General features: G+C 44.5%; 1 non-coding gene and 1 pseudogene across 1 annotated transcript; one reads left to right on the top strand and one right to left on the bottom strand.

The window, feature by feature from the left end:
* Positions 1–497: 497 nt before the first annotated feature.
* Positions 498–652, bottom strand: LOC147429253 (5.8S ribosomal RNA; annotated as a pseudogene).
* Positions 653–13,665: 13,013 nt separating this feature from the next.
* Positions 13,666–13,818, top strand: LOC147429252 (5.8S ribosomal RNA). Its single transcript, XR_015185929.1, has one exon. It is a non-coding gene; the product is annotated as a 5.8S ribosomal RNA (ribosomal RNA).
* Positions 13,819–21,040: the final 7,222 nt, after the last annotated feature.

Below are 21,040 nucleotides of genomic sequence, written 5' to 3'. Positions count from 1 at the left end.
GAAGGTGGGGAGAAGGGACAGTTTCTGAGGTGACATTTGAAGGAGGAAGCCTCCCCTTTGTCCCACATAGCCACTTATCCCTTGGGAAGGGGAGCCTATATATATAGAAGTGCTCCTATACTATCATCATAAGACCAATACCAAGCCCAAGCTCAAGCTCAAGGAATGATCCCGATGCATCTTTTTGGAGGAACTTTCCACTAGTTTTTTTGAGTTTGGGTTTTCGGTTTTGAATTTTTGTCACATTTTTGTTTTTGGATTTTTTAACAATTCTTTTATTTTTTTTGGGGTTTTGGGGCCGCGGGTCTCTTTTGGATTTTTGAGTTTTTGGGGTCATGAATCAGCCACCCATTACCCTTGGGCCGCTCGCGCGTGCGCACTCACAGAGTTCGGGCCTTCTCTAGCCACGGTCACACACTAACTACAGTCACTAACCCTGACCGCTAATCCTAACCCTAATCACTAACCCTAAACATAGCAAACTAATAAAAAACTGTGGATGCTCAGGCAAACATGCCCTTGGAAGAGCCGCAGACACAAGTTGTGTTTAAAGACTCTATGATTCGCGGAATTTTGCAAATCACACTACGTATCGCATTTCTTGCGTTCTTCATCATTGCAAGAGCTAAGATATCCGTTGTTGCTGAGAGTTGTTTGCTTTAGAGTATGCGCCGTCCCCGAAGGGGGCCGCTCAGTCCATTATCGGTTGTTATGTGCCCCCTCGAGAAGGGGGAGCATAAGGTTTATCGAGCGGCCCCGTGCCTTTCGGCACGGAAGAGGGGGATCGCTCACGCAGCACCAGAAGGTGAGGGGAAATCATCCCTCCCCTGCACCCTCCCGCGTGGTCAATGGACGGCCCTGACCTCGTGCCTCGCCCACGGTCTCTTGGCTCCGGAGGTGGGGCGAGGCCATGGAGGATCTCTGCCAGTGATTCTACAGCTGGACTACACTTATAGTGCCAACCTAGTACGCTTTCAGCGAGTTCACACTTAGTGACCGCATGTACATATGTGCTACTTTTCAGCTTTAGCACTTAGTCATTTTGTACTCTCTTTTCTTAGCGAAGAAGAAGAAGAAGCTTTCCATCTCTGTGTGCTTTGTGCTTGTCTTGAGTAGCTCTCTTGCATCCTCATTCTTTACATGCTATCAGAGCTTGTTGGTGCAGGCAAGAGAGGCTAAGAGAGCAAGAGAATCACAATCCAAAGTGCAGTACACAGAGATTTACTGTACAAGTACAGTAGTTGTATGTATGTTTGATTGTGGACACTCGTTGAGTGTAGAAAGCGTTACAGGTACCACGATAGCAGGTTCAACAAATTTGCAGGTTTTTGCATCTAGATTGTAGCAATTTTGTCTTAGTGCTTCAAGATGTCTGACGGTTTCAGTCAGATTGTCACTGAGAAGCTTGAGAAAAATAACTACCCTGCATGGAAGTTCATAATAACAAATTTCCTAAAAGGAAAAGGTTATTGGGACTATGTAGACGGAGACAATGAAAAGGAACCAGAGATTCCCGACGAAAATGCTACAACAGAACAAAGAAAAGCTTTGAGGGACTTGCAACAAGGCCAGAGCAAAGTGATGTATTGGCTTTCTATGAGCATCACAGATGGCATGATGGGCTATCTACAGGATGCTGAAACCCCCACCATTTCATGGAAAAACTTAGGCAGAGTGTTCGAGGTGAACACCAAGGCTAGGAAGCTTCAACTAAAGTCGGAGCTAAATCCGGTTAAGAGGAATAACCTCTCCATCAATGATTATGCCTTGAAGATCAAGAGTATCATTGAGGCTCTTGGATCTACTAAAGTCTCAGTGGAAGATGATGACATTGTCCGTGCATGCTTGGATGGTCTAGGAGATGCGTATGTACATTTCAGGTCTTCCATGAATACAAGAGACGACATCCCCATGTTCCAAGATTTGATTTCTATGCTTATTCTTGAGGAGAAGAACCTTGGTCTTGACACATCTTGCATTAGGAGATGTCGGAGGTCTTTTGGAGGGCCTTTTGGAAGAGAGAGGAAAATAAGCTCCTCCAATGAGAGAAGAGCCTATGTTACGTAGAAAAATACATTGATATTAACAAAAATATAAAAGGTGTCCCTCTCCTCATTTAATAATCTAGTGGTCCTTCAAGACGATCACTCTCTTTCATTTAATGCGAGCACCTTTTTCAGAAGGTAGATGCGGTGCATTTGATACGGCTTACGTCATCTCTAGAACTCAAAAAGTTACAAAACTATCAAGTCGTGGAAGATTTTGAAACTTTTGATACTGTCAATGCGTTCGGAACGCCCAAATATCCTAGAAATGAATGTCCAATTGCCTCGCCCCGACATCCAAAGAGGCAAAAAATGTCAAAAGCCCCTAAAAAAAAATTTTACTAACGGCGCACGAGGGAGCATTCCAAAATTTTGGAATGCCTCCTCGCGCGCCGTTAGTAAAAAGCCCCTTTTTTCCTCTTTTTAGGGAGCTTTTTGAGAGGAAAATGTCAAAAAACCTCTAAAAAGGGGCTTTCTTGAAAGATAAATGTCCAAAAATCACTAAAAAAAAATTTGTGCTAACGGCGCACAGAGGAGCATTCTAGAATTTTAGAATGCCTCCTCGCGCGCCTTAAGTAAAAAGCCCTTTTTTGGGGGGGGGTTTGACATTTTTTGCCTCTCCGGATGTCGGAATGAGACAAGTAGACATTCGTTTTTAGGGTATTTTGGCGTTCCGGACGCATTCCTGGTGTCAAAATTCTCAAAATCTATCAACTATTTGACAGTTTGTTAATTTTCAACTTTCAGTGATGACGTAAGCTGCATTGAATGCACCGCACCTGCCTCTTGAAAAAGACGCTCGTATTAAATAAAAAAGTGACCGTTTTAAAGGACGATTGGGAATATAAATCTATTTTTCTACGTAACGTAGGCTCTTCTCACAAGATGCAAGTGCATTTTTTAAAAAAAATCTAGAGAGAGAAATATAATTTCTTACAAGGGCCTCCAAATGAGCTCCGAAATTTTCTAATGTTCTCGTGGCAGAAATAGTTCTGAACAGGCCTTCTATTCTAACTCCATCAGAGGTAGAGGTCGTGGTCAAGGCCCAAGTGGTTGCAGGGGCCAATTTCAAGAAGGTCAATCAAATCAAAACAATACAGGTGACAGGGGAAACCAGTCTCAAGGCAAGGGGAGTCAAAGAGGTCGTGATGCAGGATAAAGCAAGCAACAACATACTGCAGATAGTAGAGAATGTTGGACTTGTGATGAAAAAGGTCACATGTCACGTGGCTGTCCAAAGGGAAAAGCAAGTGGAAAGAGAGAACAGGGCAACTATACATCTACTAGCAGAGATGCAGATGACAACAAAAGCGAGCGCATGTTTGTTATGCAGCATGTAATGAATACAATGACTGCAGAGAATTCCACCCAAGATGATGTTTGGTATGTGGATTCGGGTGCCTCTAATCACATGAAGTCTCATGGAGAGTGGTTTAGAGATATGCTCAAACTAGATGTGTCAGGCTATGTGCAGACAGGAGATGACACAGCTCACCCCATTGCTCATGTAGGGGACATACCTCTAAATACAAAGAGTGGGAAATCAAAGTACTTAGCAGATGTACTTCATGTCCCAAACATTACAAAGAATCTTGTTTCTATTGGACCAATGGTTGAGCAGTGTTTGCAGGTTCGCTTCAATCCGAATGGCTGTTATGTAGAAGATTTCCAGAATAGCTGTAAGCTGATCACAGAGGGAAAATGTGTGGGTAGATTGTTTACACTGAATGTAGACATGCCTGAGGTAAAATCTGCATTATTTTCACAGGGCACAGGTGTTGTGGCTGATGTTGACATTTGACACAAACGCATTGGCCATGGCAATGAGCAGAGATTGTGCAACATGCAATTAAAATAGATTGTAAAAGGTTTGCCCAAATTCAAGGTGGATAGTATGCATAAAGTGTGTGCAGCATGTCAGTTTGGAAAACAGTCAAAGGGCTCATTTCCACATGAGCACAATGTATGTAAAAAGCCACTTGAAGTAGTGCACACAGATGTTTGGGGTCCAACCGATACTGCAAGCATACATGGTTGCAGGTATTATGTCTCGTTCATTCATACAAGGAAAGTATGGGTCTACTTCATGCGTAACAAAAGTGAAGTGTTTGGTCACTTTCAGGACTTCAAAGTCATGATTGAGAAGGAGACAGATATGCAAATCAAGACATTGAGGTCAGATGGAGGGGGAGAGTACTTCTCCAACGATTTTTCATATTTTCTACGAATGCATGGTATACGCAAACAGTTTACATGCAGATATACTCCACAGCAGAATGGGGTCGCAAAAAGGAAAAACAGGCACATTGAAGAGGTTGCACGTGCATTGATGAATGAGAAGAACATGCCTCATCATTTTTGGGCTGAAGCTGTAAATACAACTGTGTACCTTATGAACAGGACACCTACAAATGCGGTGCATGATGTAACACCTGAGGAAAAGTTTACAGGTACAAAGCCTGATTTGGCACACTTGAAAGTGTTTGGTTGCATAGCTTGCATGTACCAGATGAGTTGCGTAAGAAATTAAATCATAAAGCAGAGAAATGTATTCTTGTGTGATATTCCCTTCAACAAAAGGGGTACAGGTGCTACAATCCTACTACAGGAGAATCACGAGTGAGCAGATATGTAGTCTTTGATGAGACGAGCAGCTGGTCATTAGGAAAAATTTGAACTCTACATGGGCCTCTTTGCTTAAGGGGTGATTAAAAACTGGCCAGTGAGGAGAGAGCTGGGATATCCCCTAGTGCTTAGAGAAATGTAGGTGTGTCATGACTTGTCCCCTCCCTGTAGTGGTTTCCCTCAAGTCAAAACCACCACATAGCATGGTTTTATTTGTCCCCAGCCTGGTTTTGGTTGTCAGAAGTAAAGCCACTTGGAATGGAAAAGGAAGAACGTTCAATTTTACTCGATAGGAAGGTGGGGGAGCCACATGACCTTTAATGCTATTCAAAGAAAAAGGCTCAAAATCATATAAAATTGAAATTCGAATTTGGATGTCTAATTTTAAGGCAGAATGTGGATACGTGTTGTAGGTCGATTGGAGAAAACCATGAGCTTGTACGCTGCACTCACTGTACACACATAGTGGACTGCTTGACATTTAACCTGCGCCAGACGTGTGTGGGCAGCAGGTCTTCAAGGCGCCGCCTACTGGCTAAGGGTCTCCAGTGAATGGATGCCACATTGCATGCCTGGCCTGCTTTGATAGCGACAGTCTTGAAATGGCCAACCGTAAAGCGCGTGCCCTCGCCCCTCAGTCCTGGTCCTGAAGCATGTTGGGCGTAGGAGTAGGCGGGCCTGTATGAGCCCGCATGGATGAGCTTTAAAGACGTACGCGTAATGACTGCACAACACACCCGATTGAAATTTTGGAGTATTTTAAAAGAAATTTTTCAAATACAACCCATTAGAAAATCCCTTCGCATGCCTATGAAGAACAAATTTAAGGCTTTTATGGTCAATCTTTATTTTGGATTCACCTATTGTCCTCTCTCTCTCTCTCTAGTGTGCATTGTTTATTGTACATGCATTTAAGAAGTCCACATCTGGTAGTGCTTTCAAGATCACCTAGTCTCCCCCTAGAGTGGTTTTCAAGGACCCACAAAACATTAGGCTTTGTCTCCCTTGATCCAGACATGCTCCCTTGAAATTAGGGATTTTTACAAGGCCCATGGAGAGCTCAAATTTTTCCTAATGTACAGTAATGCACATGGCACTATTGGGGCTGATGTAAAAGATGATGTGGTTGTACAAAATGTGAGGCCACAATCACAGGTTTTGAGTGGACCACAAGAGTCCTCTTCTCGTGGCTCTGCTGAGAAGCCATGTAATGGTAGAATATGTATGCAGGTTACTCCACCAGCAGGTACAGGGAATGTATCATAAAAAGTAAAGGAAAAGGTTGATGAACCTCCCTTTATGGCTGATGCATCATCAAGTTTTTCACATATAGACATGGATTGAGATGGTTCTGAACAAAGTCTTGATGAGGAATTTGGAATTCCGGCTGTCAGGACACCTGGTGTAAGGAAAGTACAATAAGATGCTAGAGGGCAAAGGAGTGACCCAGGACCACGCACATCTAACAGAGTCAAAAATCCACTTCAGAAATTGACTTATGATCTAGCGCATCACCAAGCCTACATGGCTAAGGTGATACAGGATGTGGAGCCCACATGTTTTGAGGATGAAGTTGGAAATGTGAATTGGGATGATGCAATGAATGAAGAGATGGCTACATTGGAAGCAAACGACACATGGGATTTGGTGCCATTGCCAAGTGGCAAGAAATCTATTGGCTGTAAATGGGTGTATAAAACCAAGCACAAGGTTGATGGTAACATTGAGCGTCACAGGGCAAGGCTGGTTGCAAAGGTTTATGCACAGACGTATGACATAGACTATAAGGAGACCTTCGCTCCAATGGCAAAGAGGACGACTATGAGAGCTGTCATAGCAGTGGCTGCATCTAGAGGAGGGATTATGCATCAAATTGATGTAAAGAATGCCTTCTTGAATGGTGAGCTGCAAGAGGAAGTGTATATGGATCAGCCACCTAGTTATGTCGATCCAGGTTACCCAGATTATGTATGCAAGCTTCTCAAAGCTTTGTATGGTTTGAAGCAGGGCTCTAGAGCATGGTATGACATGATTGCCAAGTATCTTGTCAGTATTGGTTTTAGGAGAGCTCATGTTGATCATTCACTCTATGTACATGAGAGTGATATGGGGATTGTGGTCAATACCATATATGTAGATGACCTTATTATTGTGGGTGACAATGCTATGGAGATTGACCATGTGAAGGGTCTTCTCAAACAGGAGTTTGAAATGAAAGATTTGGGCGAGTTGCGCTACTTTCTTGGCATTGCGGTGATCAGGACTCGAGAGGGTATATGGTTGTCACAGAGACAATATGCTTTGGACATGTTGTCAAAGTATGGTATGGCTGATTGTAAGCCAATTTCTACTCCCTTGGATGTGAATGCAAAGCTGAGTGCAGAGAAGGGTGATGTTGTTGAGGATGTCAAGATGTACAGGAAGATTGTGGGTAGCTAATCTACTTAACTATCACGAGGCCAGACCTGAGCTACACAGTAGGCTTGGAGATTCAGTTCATGCAGCTTCTGAGGAAGCCACATTTGGATGGAGTACGATGCACACTTTGGTATGTGCAAGGGACTCTTAACTACACATTGTTCTATGCAGCACATGTGCCATTAGCATTGAATGGGTGTATAGATGCAGATTGGGCAGGTAGCATTGTTGATAGGAGATCTACGAGTGGCTTCATGTTCTCTTTTGGGAGTGCTGCTGTTACTTGGAGCAACAAAAAGCAGCCTACGGTTGCTTTATCGAGCATAGAGGCTGAGTACAGAGGTGTAGCAGTTGCGGCATGCGAGGTAGCTTGGCTATGTGTTGAGATGTCGAGCTCTACATCTTGAGCTGGCATCCGCTACGGGTCTTGGCCGCTTATGGCATTTACTCAATGGCGCATTAAGTGACCGACACGGAGGAACTCTTTCAGTGATTCTACAGCTGGACTACACTTATAGTGCCAGCCTAGTACGCTTCTAGCAAGTTCACACTTAGTGACCACATGTACATATGTGCTACTTTTCAGTTTTAGCACTTAGTCATTTTGTACTCTCTTTTCTGTGAGGAGAAGAAGAAGAAGCTCTCCATCTCTATGTGGTGTGTGCTTGTCTTGTGTAGCTCTCTTGCATCCTCATTCTTTACATGGTATCAGAGCCTGGTGCAGGCAAGGGAGGCTAAGAGAGCAAGAGCAGCACAATCCCTTCGTTCGCAATCCACGACCAGATGCCGAACAGGTTTTTTGTACAGGTTTCTAAACAGGTCTCCAAAGTGATGTACACAGAGATTTACTATACAAGTACAGTGGTTGTATGTACGCCTGATTGTGGACACTCGTTGAGTGTAGAAAGCGTTACAGGTACCACGATAGCAGGTTCAACAAATTTGCAGGTTTTTGCAGATTGCAGCTATTTTGTCTTAGTGCTTCAAGATGTCTGAGGGTTTCAGTCAAATTGTTATTGAGAAGCTTGAGAAAAATAACTACCCTGCATGGAAGTTCAGAATAACAAATTTCCTAAAAGGAAAAGGTTATTGGGACTATGTAGAAGGAGACAATGAAAAGGAACCAGAGATTCCCGAGGCAAATGCTACAGCAAAACAAAGAAAAACTTTGAGGGACTGGCAACAAGGCCAGAGCAAAGTGATGTATTGGCTTTCTATGAGCATCACAGATGGCATGATGGGCTATCTACAGGATGCCGAAACCTCCGCCATTGCATGAAAAAACTTAGGAAGAGTGTTCGAGGTGAACACCAAGGCCAAGAAGCTTCAACTAAAGTCGGAGCTGAATCAGGTTAAGAGGAACAACCTCTCCATCAATGATTATTACTTGAAGATCAAGAGTATCATTGAGGCTCTTGGATCTATTAAAGTCTTAGTGGAAGACGATGACATTGTCCGTGCATGCTTGGATGGTCTAGGAGATGAGTATGTACATTTCAGGTCTTCCATGAATACAAGAGACGACATCCTCGTGTTCCAAGATTTGATTTCTATGCTTATTCTTGAGGAGAAGAACCTTGACACATCTTCTCTCATGGCAGAAATAATTCTGAATAGGCCTTCTATTCTAACTCCAACAGAGGTAGAGGTAGAGGTCGTGGTCGAGGCCCAAGGGGTTGCAAAGGCCAATTTCGACAAGGTCAATCAAATCAAAACAATACAGGTGGCAGAGGAAACCGGTCTCAAGGCAAGGGGAGTCAAAGAGGTCGTGGTGCAGGGTCAAGCAGGTAGAAACATACTGCAGATAGCAAAGAATGTTGGACTTGTGGTGAAAGAGGTCACATGTCACGTGACTGTCCAAAGGGAAAAGCAAGTGGAAAGAGAGAACAAGGCAACTATGCATCTACTAGCAGAGATGCACATGAAAGAAAAAACGAGCGCATGTTTGTTATGCAACATGTAATGAATACAATGACTGCAGAGAAATCCACCCAAGATGATGTTTGTTATGTGGATTCAGGTGCCTCTAATCACATGACATCTCATGGAGAGTGGTTTAGAGATATGCGCAAACTAGATGTGTCAGGCTATGTGCAGACAGGAGATGACGCAGCTCATCCCATTGCTCATGTAGGGGACATACCTCTAAATACGAAGAGTGGGAAATCAAAGTACTTAGCAGATGTACTTCATGTCCCAAACATTACAAAGAATATTGTTTCTATTGGACAAATGGTTGAGCAGGGTTTGCAGGTTCGCTTCAATCCGAATGGCTGTTATGTAGAAGATTTCGAGAATGGCTGTAAGCTGATCATAGAGGGAAAATGTGTGGGCAGAATGTTTACGCTGAATGTAGACATGCCTGAGGTAAAAGCTGCATTATTTGCACAGGGCATAGATGTTGTGGCTGATGTTGACATTTGGCACAAACGCATTGGCCATGTCAATGAGCAGAGATTGCGCAGCATGCAATCAAAACCGATTGTAAAAGGTTTGCCCAAATTCAAGGTGGATAGTATGCATAAAGTGTGTGCAGCATGACAGTTTGGAAAACAATCAAAGGGCTCATTTCCACATGAGCTCAATGTATGTAAAGATCCACTTGAGGTGGTGCACACAGATGTTTGGGGTCCAACCGATACTGCAAGTATACATGGTTGCAGGTATTATGTCTCTTTCATTGATGACCATACAAGGAAAGTATGGGTCTACTTCATGCGTAACAAAAGTGAAGTGTTTGGTCACTTTCAGGACTTCAAAGTCATGATTGAGAAGGAGACAGATATGCAAATCAAGACATTGAGGTCAGATGGAGTGGGAGAGTACTTCTCCAACGATTTTTCAGATTTTCTACGAATGCATGGTATACGTAGAAAGTTTACATGCAGATATACTCCACAGCAGAATGTGGTCGCAGAAAGAAAAAACAGTCACATTGCAGAGGTTGCACGTGCATTGATGAATGAGAAGAACATGCCTCATCATTTCTGGGCTGAAGCTGTAAATACAGCTGTGTACATTATGAACAGGACACCTACAACTGCCGTGCATGATGTAACACCTGAGGAAAAGTTTACAGGTACAAAGCCTGATTTGGCACACTTGAAAGTGTTTGGTTGCATAGCTTACGTGCATGTACCAGATGAGTTGCGTAGAAAATTGGATCCTAAAGCAGAGAAATGTATTCTTGTGGGATATTCCCTTGAACAAAAGGGGTATAGGTGCTACAATCCTGCTACACGAGAATTACAAGTGAGCAGAGATGTAGTCTTTGATGAGATGAGCAGCTGGTACAATAATGCACATGGCACTATTGGGGCTGATGTAAAAGATGATGTGGTTGTACAAAATGTGAGGCCACAGTCATAGGTTTTGAGTGGACCACAAGAGTCGTCTTGTCATGGCTCCGTTGAGAAGCCATGGAATGGTAGACTACGTACGCAGGTTACTCCACCAGCAGGTATAGGGAACGTATCACGAAAAGCAAAGGAAAAGGTTGATGAATCTCCCTTTATGGCTGATGCATCATCAGGGTTTTCCCATGTAGGCATGGATTCAGATGGTTCTGAACAAGGTCTTGATGAGGAATTTGGAATTCCGGCTCTCAGGACACCTGGTGTAACGAAAGTACAAGAAGATGCTAGAGGGAAAAGGAGTGACCCAGGACCGCACACATCTAACAGAGTCAGAAATCCAGTTTTGAAATTGACTTATGATGGGTATCTAGCGCATCACCAATCCTACATGGCTAAGGTGATACAGGATGTGGAGCTAACATGTTTTGAGGATGCAGTTGGAAATGTGCATTGGGATGATGCAATGAATGAAGAGATGGTTGCATTGGAAGCAAACGACACATGGGAGTTGGTGCCATTACCAAGTGGCAAGAAAGCTATTGGATGTAAATGGGTGTATAAAACCAAGCATAAGGCTGATGGTAACATTGAGCGTCACAAGTCAAGGCTGGTCGCAAAGGGTTATGCACAGACGTGTGGCATAGACTATGAGGGGACCTTTGCTCTAGTGGCAAAGATGACGACTGTGAGAGCTGTCATAGTAGTGGCTGCATCTAGACAATGGATTATGCATCAAATGGATGTAAAGAATGCCTTCTTGAATGGTGAGTTGAAAGAGGAAGTGTATATGGATCAGCCACCTGGTTATGTCGATCCAGGTTACCCAGATTATGTATGCAGACTTCTCAAAGTTTTGTATGGTTTGAAGCAGGGCTCTAGAGCATGTTATGACATGATTGCCAAGTATCTTGTCAGTATTGGTTTTCATGCTGATCATTCACTCTATGTACGTGAGAGTGATGTGGGGATTGTGGTCATTACCATATATGTAGATGACCTTATTATTGTGGGTGACAATGCTATGGAGATTGACCATGTGAAGGGTCTTCTCAAACAGGAGTTTGAAATGAAAGATTTGGGCGAGTTACGCTACTTTCTTGGCATTGAGGTGATCAGGACTCCAAAGGGTGTATGGTTGTCGAGACAATATGCTTTGGACATGTTGTCAAAGTATGGTATGGCTGGTTGTAAGCCAATTTCTATTCCCTTGGATGTGAATGCAAAGTTGAGTGCAGAGAAGGGTGATGTTGTTGAGGATGTCAAGATGTACAGGAAGATTGTGGGTAGTCTAATCTACTTGACTATCACGAGGCCAGACTTGAGCTACACAGTAGGCTTGGAGAGTCAGTTCATGCATCTTCCGAGGAAGCCACATTTGGATGGAGTACGACGCACACTTTGGTATGTGCAAGGGACTCTTGACTATGCATTGTTCTATGCAACAGATGTGCCATTAGCATTATATGGGTATACAGATGCAGATTGGGCAGGTAGCATTGTTGATAGGAGATCTACGAGTGGCTTCATGTTCTCTTTTGGGAGTGTTGCTGTTACTTAGAGCAGCAAAAAGCAGCCTACGATTGCTTTATTGAGCATAGAGGCCGATTACAGAGGTGTAGCAGTTGCGGCGTGCGAGGTAGCTTGGCTACGCACATTACTTGAGGACTTGGGAGTGCAGGTGGACCAGCAAATTGTCATCCATTGTGACAACCTCAGAAGCATACAGTTGGCTAGGAACCCAGTGTTCCATGCCTGGACCAAGCACATAGAGGTCCATTACCACTACGTTTGAGAGCGAGTGTTGGCGGGCAACATCGACTTGGTGTACGTCAGCACAGAGGAGCAGATAGCGGATATCTTTACCAAGGACCTCGGAGCTGAGAAGCTTCGACGTTTCTGGACTATGCTTGGACTATGCGACATGCAAAGCTCGAGGGGGAGTGTTGAGATGTCGAGCTCTACATCTTGAGCTAGCATCCACTACGGGGGTCTTGGCCGCTTACGGAATTTACTCGCTGGCGCGTTAGGTGACCGACACAGAGGATCTCTGCCAGTGATTCTACAGATGGACTACACTTATAGTGCCAGCCTAGCACGCTTCTAGCGAGTTCACACTTAGTGACCGCATGTACATATGTGCTACTTTTCAGTTTTAGCACTTAGTCATTTTGTACTCTCTTTTCTGTGAGGAGAAGAAGAAAAAGCTTTCCATCTCTGTGTGGTGTGTGCTTGTCTTGTGTAGCTCTTTTGCATCCTCATTCTTTACACTATGCACATTACTTGAGGACTTGGGAGTGCAGGTGGACTAGCAGATTGTCATCCATTGTGACAACCTTAGCAACATGCAGTTGGCTAGGAACCCAGTGTTCCATGCCAGGACCAAGCACATAGAGGTCCATTACCACTACGTTTGAGAGCGAGTGTTGGTGGGCGACAGTGACTTGGTCTACGTCAGCACACAGGAGAAGATAGCGGATATCTTTACCAAGGCCCTCGGAGCTGAGAAGCTTCGACGTTTCCGGACTATGCTTGGACTCTGCGACATGCAGAGCTTGAGGGGGAGTGTTGAGATGTCGAGCTCTACATCTTGAGCTCGCATCCACTACGGGTCTTGGCCGCTTACGAAATTTACTCACTGACGCGTTAGGTTAATGTTTCCGAACTATGCTTGGACTCTGCGACATCTAGAGCTCGAGGGGGAGTGTTGAGATGTCGAGCTCTACATCTTGAGCTGGCATCCACTATGGGTCTTGGCCGCTTACGGCATTTACTCACTGGCGTGTTAGGTGACCGACACGGAGGATGTCTGCCAGTGATTCTACAACTGGACTACACTTATAGTGTCAGCCTAGTACGCTTCTAGCGAGTTCACACTTAGTGACCGCATGTACATATGTACTACTTTTTAGCTTTAGCACTTAGTCATTTTGTACTCTCTTTTCTTAGCGAAGAAGAAGAAGAAGCTTTCCATCTCTGTGTGCTTTGTACTTGTCTTTTGTAGCTCTCTTGCATCCTCATTCTTACACGGTGGGGTGCGGGGAAGGGACGCTTCCCCCTCATTGTCTGTCGCGTGGGCGACTCCCATCCTCCGTGCCGAAAGGTGCGGGGCTGCTCCATAAACCATATGCCCCCCTTCACCGGGGGGGGGAGGGGCGCACACAAAACAACTGATAATGGACTGAGACAGCCCCTCCGGCGGTGTCGCATACTCTAAAGCAAACGACTCTCAGCAACAGATATCTTGGCTCTTGCAACAATGAAGAACGCAGCGAAATGCAATACATAGTGTGAATTGCAAAATTCCACAAATCATCGAGTCTTTGAATGCAACTTGCACCCGCGGCTCGTCCAAGGCCATGTCTGCCTGAGCGTCCACATGACCCCACTCCAAGCCCCCCCTCCTCCTCCCACATGGCGGACAGAGGGCCGGTAAGGCGGATGTGGCCGTCCGGGCATGCCTCCCCCTCCCGCCTCCCCCCCTCGTGGGCGGCGATGGTAGGGCGATGGTGGTGCCGCGGTCGGCTGAAATGCATCAATGGCACCGTGCGACGACTCCGCCGCAAGGGTGGTTACGCTCCCCAAGATGTACGTATGCCCTCCATGGGGACCGGCTTCTGCGGACGGGGTGCACCGGTGCCGATCTGTCGAGAAAGGGCTCTGCAGTTGACGTCGAGGGGAGGGGCGCTTGGGAGAGAGAGAGAGAGAGAGAGAGAGAGAGAGAGAGATGACAGTGGCCTAAATTGTTCATGGACACTGAAGCTTATGTCAAAAGGGGCAATGATTGCCTTAGAAACCCAAATATCACCAAGATTGTGCTGGGCCCAACCAAGTGAAACCCTCTGAAACTCCTGTCATGTGCACAACTAGCCCTACGTGTGCATGGACAAGTTACTTATGTCTTCTAGGGCTTAGGACAACCTAGGAACCGACCTGGCACCCTTGTGTGCCCATTTACGGGACCTGCATGATCATGCAATTTAGTTAGTTGCACAACCTCCGATTGCACACTGTGGAAATAGGTGCTTTTACAATGGCAGTGGGCACTTGGACCCTCCGATATAAATGCATTTCATATTAGGGCATTTTACCCTTGGAGCTCAGAATTGAAGGGCCACATTAAAAGTGACTTATTGCTTATAAATGGGTCGTGGGGGGATGGGAGCTTGCTCGACCAGCCTTTGAGGGACTATATGAGAATGGCCTTGGCCCTCTTCTTCAGATCAGTAGATCAGAGAGCCCTAGCGCTAGCCCTGCAGTGTTCGCTTATCTCTCTCTACCAACGTGGGAGTTTGGTTTGCCTCCTGGGTTGAGCAACAAGACCAGCATTGACGTTTGCCCAGCCTAGCCCAATGTTGGCCTCATTAGTACTTGCATTGGCGTTTTGCCCAGCGTTGGCTTCATCTGTAGCAACAGCCCATTGTTGGCGTTTGCCCCATCACTCAGCTTCTCTACGAGCGATGAATATCCCTTCCCTTGGGATCCGTTTGGATTCCAATCCCAATGAACATAGCCTCACTAGGCTATAAAGAGAGAGAGAGAGAGAGAGAGAGAGAGAGAGAGAAGCTCTCTCTCCACCCAGACATGCACAATACTTGTACACATCCTCTACTCCAATTCCAACACTTTGACACACCCTCCTCTGCTTATAAACTGTCCAAAAGGTGTTGCTTTTCTGAGGGTTGCTTTATTCCAAGCCTAAACTTGGCAAAAGTGTTTTGACTTTCTCTTGGGAGCTCCTAAAAGTGCCCACAAATACTTTTTCTGCTCCAAAGGGGTCTACGCACCATGCAAACGCATTCACTTTGAGGATGTAGCCTCCGAAACACCTCAGTCTACTAATATTGCACCTAGCTCTCATGTATAAGATAGTACTATTGCTCTAGATAGAGCAGAGTCTAGCAATCAGCCATGGAAACTCTCTATGAGAGTATCACGTGCGTCCGAGTGGTTTGAGCTAGGTATACACACACACACACACACACACACACACACACACACACACACAGGGATGACAGTGGCCTAAATTGTTCATGTACGCTGAAGCTTATGTCAAAAGGCGCAATGATTGCCTTAGAAACCCAAGTATCACCAAGATTGTCCTGGGCGCAACCAAGTGAAACCCTCTGAAACTCCTGTCATGTGCACAACTAGCCCTACGTGCGCATGGACAAGTTACTTATGTCTTCTGGGGCTTAGGACAACCTAGGAACCGACCTGGCACCCTTGTGTGCCCATTTAGGACCTGCATGATCATGCGATTTAGTTAGTTGCACAGCCTCCGGTTGCACGCGGTGGGAATAGGTGCTTTTACACTGGCAGTGGGCACTTGGACCCTCCGGTATAAATGCATTTCATATTAGGGCATTTTACCTTTGGAGCTCAGAATTGAAGGGCCACATTAAAAGTGACTTATTGCTTACGAGTACCGCCGGCCGCCTTCGGCGGTCTCTCTCTCTCCTTTTCCCTCCCTCTGAGCTCTCTCTCTTTTTCACTCCCCCACTTTTGGTTATAGCCTTCATCTCGCAAAACGTGACATATGTAAAGGGTCACTCCCTCCGCCATATTATGTTAGTGTTGTGGGGGGATGGGAGCTTTCTCAAACAGCCCTTGGGGGACTATATGAGAATGGCCTTGGCCCTCTTCTTCAGATCCTCAGATCAGCGAGCCCTACCGCTCGCCCTGTAGTGTTCGCTTATCTCTCTCTACCAGCGTGGGAGTTTGGTTTGCCTCCTGCGTTGAGAAGCAGTATCAGCATTGACGTTTGCCTAGCCTAGCCCAACGTTAGCCTCATTAGTACTTGCATCGGCATTTTGCCCAGCCTTGCCCCAGCGTTGGCTTCATCTGTAGCAGTAGCCCATCGTTGGCATTTGCCCCATCACTCAACTTATCTACGAGCGATAAATATCCCTTCCCCTGGAGTTCATATGGATTCCAATCCTAATGAATATAGCCTCACTAGGCTATAAAGAGAGAGAGAGAGAGAGAGAGAGAGAGAGAGAGAGAGAGAGAGAAGCTCTCTCTCCACCCAGACATGCACAATACTTGTACACATCCTCTACTTAAATTCCAACACTTTGACACACCCTCCTCAACTTATAAACTGTCCAAAAGGTGTTTCTTTTCCTGAGGGTTGCTTTATTCCAAGCCTAAACTTGGCAAAAGTGTTTTGACTTTCTCTTGGGAGCTCCTAAAAGTGCCCACACATACTTTTTCTACTCCAAAAGCGTTTGTGCACTGTGCAAACGCTTTGAGGATGTAGCCTCCGAAACACCTCAATCTACTAGTATTGCACCTAGTTCTCATGTATAATATATTACTATTGCTCTAGATAGAGCAGAGTCTAGCAACCAGGCACACTAAAACGCTCTATGAGAGTATCACGTGCGTCCGAGTCGTTTGAGGTGGGTAGACACACACACACACACACACACACAGATTTTATTATCGTCCTCGGAGGTCAAATATGACCTATGGGATCAAAGTTACATGTGATGTAGTATGTGTATGGCTGATGAGTGACTCTCACTGCTCCAAAATTGTGGTGATGAGAGTTGCAATGGAGAGCCCACACGGTGGCTGGGAGAGGAATTGTGTAGGTCTAAGTTATGGCTGAAAATGTGAGAGAACCAAGTTTGGATGTGACCAAAAGTTAAGCACTCTAGTAGTGTGTGGTACTCAGACTCTCGAACTTGCAGTGAGCATAATGTGCACAGTTGATTTGAATCTTCTCCATTGTCCCAACACCCTATCTCGCATCGAAGGAAATGGGAGCTAAGCGGAATGGCTGAGATAGTGCATATCGCGGACAAGGGAATAGGCTCAAGCATGTAAGTGTGAGTACGGTTTCCTCTCTCAGCGAAGAACATGGTTTTGTAGTTGGGGGCAATATGGGTGGTGTAATGTATGAAGCGTGACCCACTAGATTTCTCCCAAGCCATAATACATTGACGTTGTAGAAAAGCTTCATTCACTTGGCAGTCAATTGAAGCATCATGTGGCAAGTGTAATGCATCCCATCTACCAAACCACTTCTTTCTTGCATCCATCCTGCGCTCAAGATCTTACTTTTATGCGTCTTTTGAACTTTTTTGCTTGCTTCCCATGCAATTGTAGGAAGTCAATGTGAGGGGTTTTGACGCATCTTTATCATGTACTCCACAACCCTTTCCATGCCCATAACCTCAATTGGAAGAGATCCGACTCAAGAAGTAGGAGCATATATGGTGTTTGTGTCTTAACTTGGAGAAAGTTTGTAAGAATACGCTTTTGGACATTCTCAAACTCTTTCCAAGTAGACTTTGAGATTCTCCCGCCCCACACTTCAACTCCATAAAGAAGAACCAGTGTCACCAATGCATGAAAAAGACACTTCTTGAGAACCCAAAACTTGATGTTTCCCGCATTACACATGTCCTAAAATGCATAACATGCTCTCTTTACCGCTTCCAGACTACGCATAGCACATTCATGCCACTTGTGATTGGACGAAACCTCAAGGCCAAGGTACTTAAAGCTCTCAACAACTTCAAGTGTCTCATTGTTGTACACAATGCATGGCTTCTCCTTATGGTTGGTTTTCACAAGCATAACCTTTGTTTTGGATTCATTTACAATTAGCCAACTATGTAAGAAAAAGTTCTCAAGGACAACCATAAGCTTTTTTGCATCTTCTAAAGTGTGTGCTAGAAGCACTACATCATCTGCATACAACAAAATCATGATTACTGCATTGCAAATAGTGACCTCTTCAATGCCTTCTTCTTGCATAAAGTCAAGTACCATTTGTTCCAATTGATCGATGCATAGACCAAAGAGAGTTGGTGACAATGGACATCCTTGTTTAACCCCAATAGTGCTTACAAAAATTTCTGAAATTTCTCTTCCCATGCGCAATTGATAAATCACCTTCTTATACATTCAAGAAACCGCAAGCATAAACTCACTTGGCACTTGGAGTTCTTCCATCGTTCTCCACAAATTGTTACGTGGAATCATATCAAAGGATTTCTTAAAGTCCACAAAACAAAAACACAATCGCTTATCTTTCAACCGACTTTCCTCCATGAGACCACGAAGAATGACAAAATGATCAATGGTGCTATGGCATCAACGAAAACCTGCTTGTCCCTTTGCACGCTTGTCATTCTCTTCAGTCAAATCACTCAATTTCATCTCCATTATGCACCCAAACAACTTTACCATAAGAGACCCAATCATTATAGTCCGGTAGTTGTTTACATTCTTTAAATCCCCTCCTTTATGCAAAGGCTTAACCCAATTAGTACTCCAATCGTAAGGCATACCATGCTGAAGTGGAAGGTTGAACATATCACACATCCACTCATGGGTAAAATCTCCCGTCCATTTGATAATCTCCGGCTTGATACCTTGAAGATCTCCCGCTTTGTGAGTGGCCAACTTTTCAAGCCCACCGCATATATCCTCAATAGTAAAAAAAAGGGCATACATGGGATTGAACCATAAAATGACATTTTTTCAGCATTTGCTTGCTCATATAATTGTCTACAATGTGTGTACATATCCACGAGACTCAAGTTACCAAAATTCTCAACCGGCTTGCCCCTCAAGTTTCTCCAAAATCTTCCACATGCATGTGCCTTTTCTTGGACTTACGTTTTCTCTAGTAAACTCTCCGTACTTGTGCACATGCTCATTACATATCCTAAACTTACGCTGGATTTGATACTTGCAGAGCGTGCACCAGGATGCAATCTTTTCCTCCATGTTAGTTCATGACATTGCCATCTACAATGATTATGAATGTTGTGTCAATATATATACTCCTCACAATGTAAACTACCTCACATTCTCTAGTCTTGCCCGATCTCCGCACACCTCGGTCCAGAGGTGTACGGAGATCAGGACCACCGGGTCAAAATCTTATCTTTATTGGTCAAATCCTATATGGGTGACACATACGTGCACACCCAGGTGTACATGACAATGCATGTAGCGGGCAAAACCCCTTTGCCTCTTTTAGTTCCATAGTTTCTTCTAGAGGGACATCATCCAAGCTAACTCTTTCACCACTACTTTCTCTATCTACTACTATCTCTCTCTCTCTCTCTCTCTCTCTCTCTCTCTCTCTCTCTCTCTCTCTCTCTCTCTATCCATCTCTGTAGCTATCTCTAGTTAGTTCTCTCTCTCTCTCTCTCTCTACCTCTATCTCTGGCTCTCTCTCTCTCTCTCTATCTTTATACCTCTCTCTATCTCCTTATCTCTATCTTTAATTCTCTCTCTCTCTCTCTCTCTCTCTCTCTCTCTCTCTCTCTCTCTCTCTCTCTCTATCCCTATTATCCATCTATTTCTCTCTCTCTGTCTCTCTTTCTTTCTCTCATTCTCTATTTCTCTCTCTTTTTTCTATCTCTATCTCTCTTTCTCTCTCTATTTCCCTCTCTCTCTCTCTCTCTCTCTCTCTCTCTCTCTCTCTCTCTCTATCTATCTATATATATATATATAGATATATATATATATATATCACTCTCTATTTCTCTCTCTCTCTCTCTACTTCTCTATTTCTCTCTCTCTCTCTCTCTCTCTCTCTCTCTCTCTCTCTCTCTCTCTCCCCCCCCCCCCCCCCTCTTGTCCACACTCTCCCTCTCTCTCCCCTCGTTCAGACTTCCTCTTTCGCTCCATGGTTAGCTCTCTCTCTCTCTCTCTCTCTCTCTCTCTCTCTCTCTCTCTCTCAGCCGTTTTTTGACCTAGTAGACATCAGTTCACTCTTTTGACCATAACTTGCTCATCCAAACTCCGATTTAGGTGATCTATAGCCTCAATCGAAGAGCACGAAGCCCTCTACGAATTGATGTAAAGACATAATTTTTTTTTGTAATGGAAGGCTTTGTTGTAATAGCATCTCAGAACTGAAAAAACTATCAAAACATTTCATTTTTGTTGCCGACTTGAAGGCAATGTCAGACAAAACTCGCAAGGGTGGAAAATCCACACTCGCCACGGAGAATGATGCAAAATCTCCAAGGAATTTGGATGCTAATCCAACCACATCGTCTACAACAACGGAAGCAATGATCATGGCTTACTTGATCTCGTTACAAGAAACCGTCAACAAGTAAGGTGAAGAGTTGCGCGCACTTGCAATGGAGAATGGCACTTTAAGAGTTCTCATTGTGGAGAATGAGCACCTCAAAAAGGTTCTTGAAATGAAAACAACACGCTTGATGCATCTTGAGAATGAAGTTCAGGAATGTAAACGCTCTCTTGTTGACATGAATGTATTGAAAGAGCGCTTGAGCAAAGTTGAGAGTGATCATGTATTGAAAGAGAAAACAATAGATACAATACGACATGATGTATGTGAGATGAAAAATGCATCCAAATCATGGGTTGATATATGTAAGGATAATGTGGTTTCTACATCTCCTATCACGCAATCCGTTGTCCAAGCAAAGAATGTAGAGAATGTGGACACTCAAGAATTGCAAGAATGACAAAAACGCTCAAAGAACATCGTCATTCGTGGAATCAAGGAGGAAAGCATGGAAACACCCCAATCTCTTGCGGTTATTATTGAAGAGTTTTTTGCTACACACTTTGGCATGTCAGGAATCATGGCTT

Source organism: Adiantum capillus-veneris, chromosome 22 (assembly GCF_014529385.1).
Source record: "Adiantum capillus-veneris isolate H3 chromosome 22, ASM1452938v2, whole genome shotgun sequence".
NCBI lineage: Eukaryota > Viridiplantae > Streptophyta > Polypodiopsida > Polypodiales > Pteridaceae > Adiantum > Adiantum capillus-veneris.
Note: the sequence above shows the minus strand (reverse complement) of the source record. Positions and strands in the feature narration are given on the sequence as shown.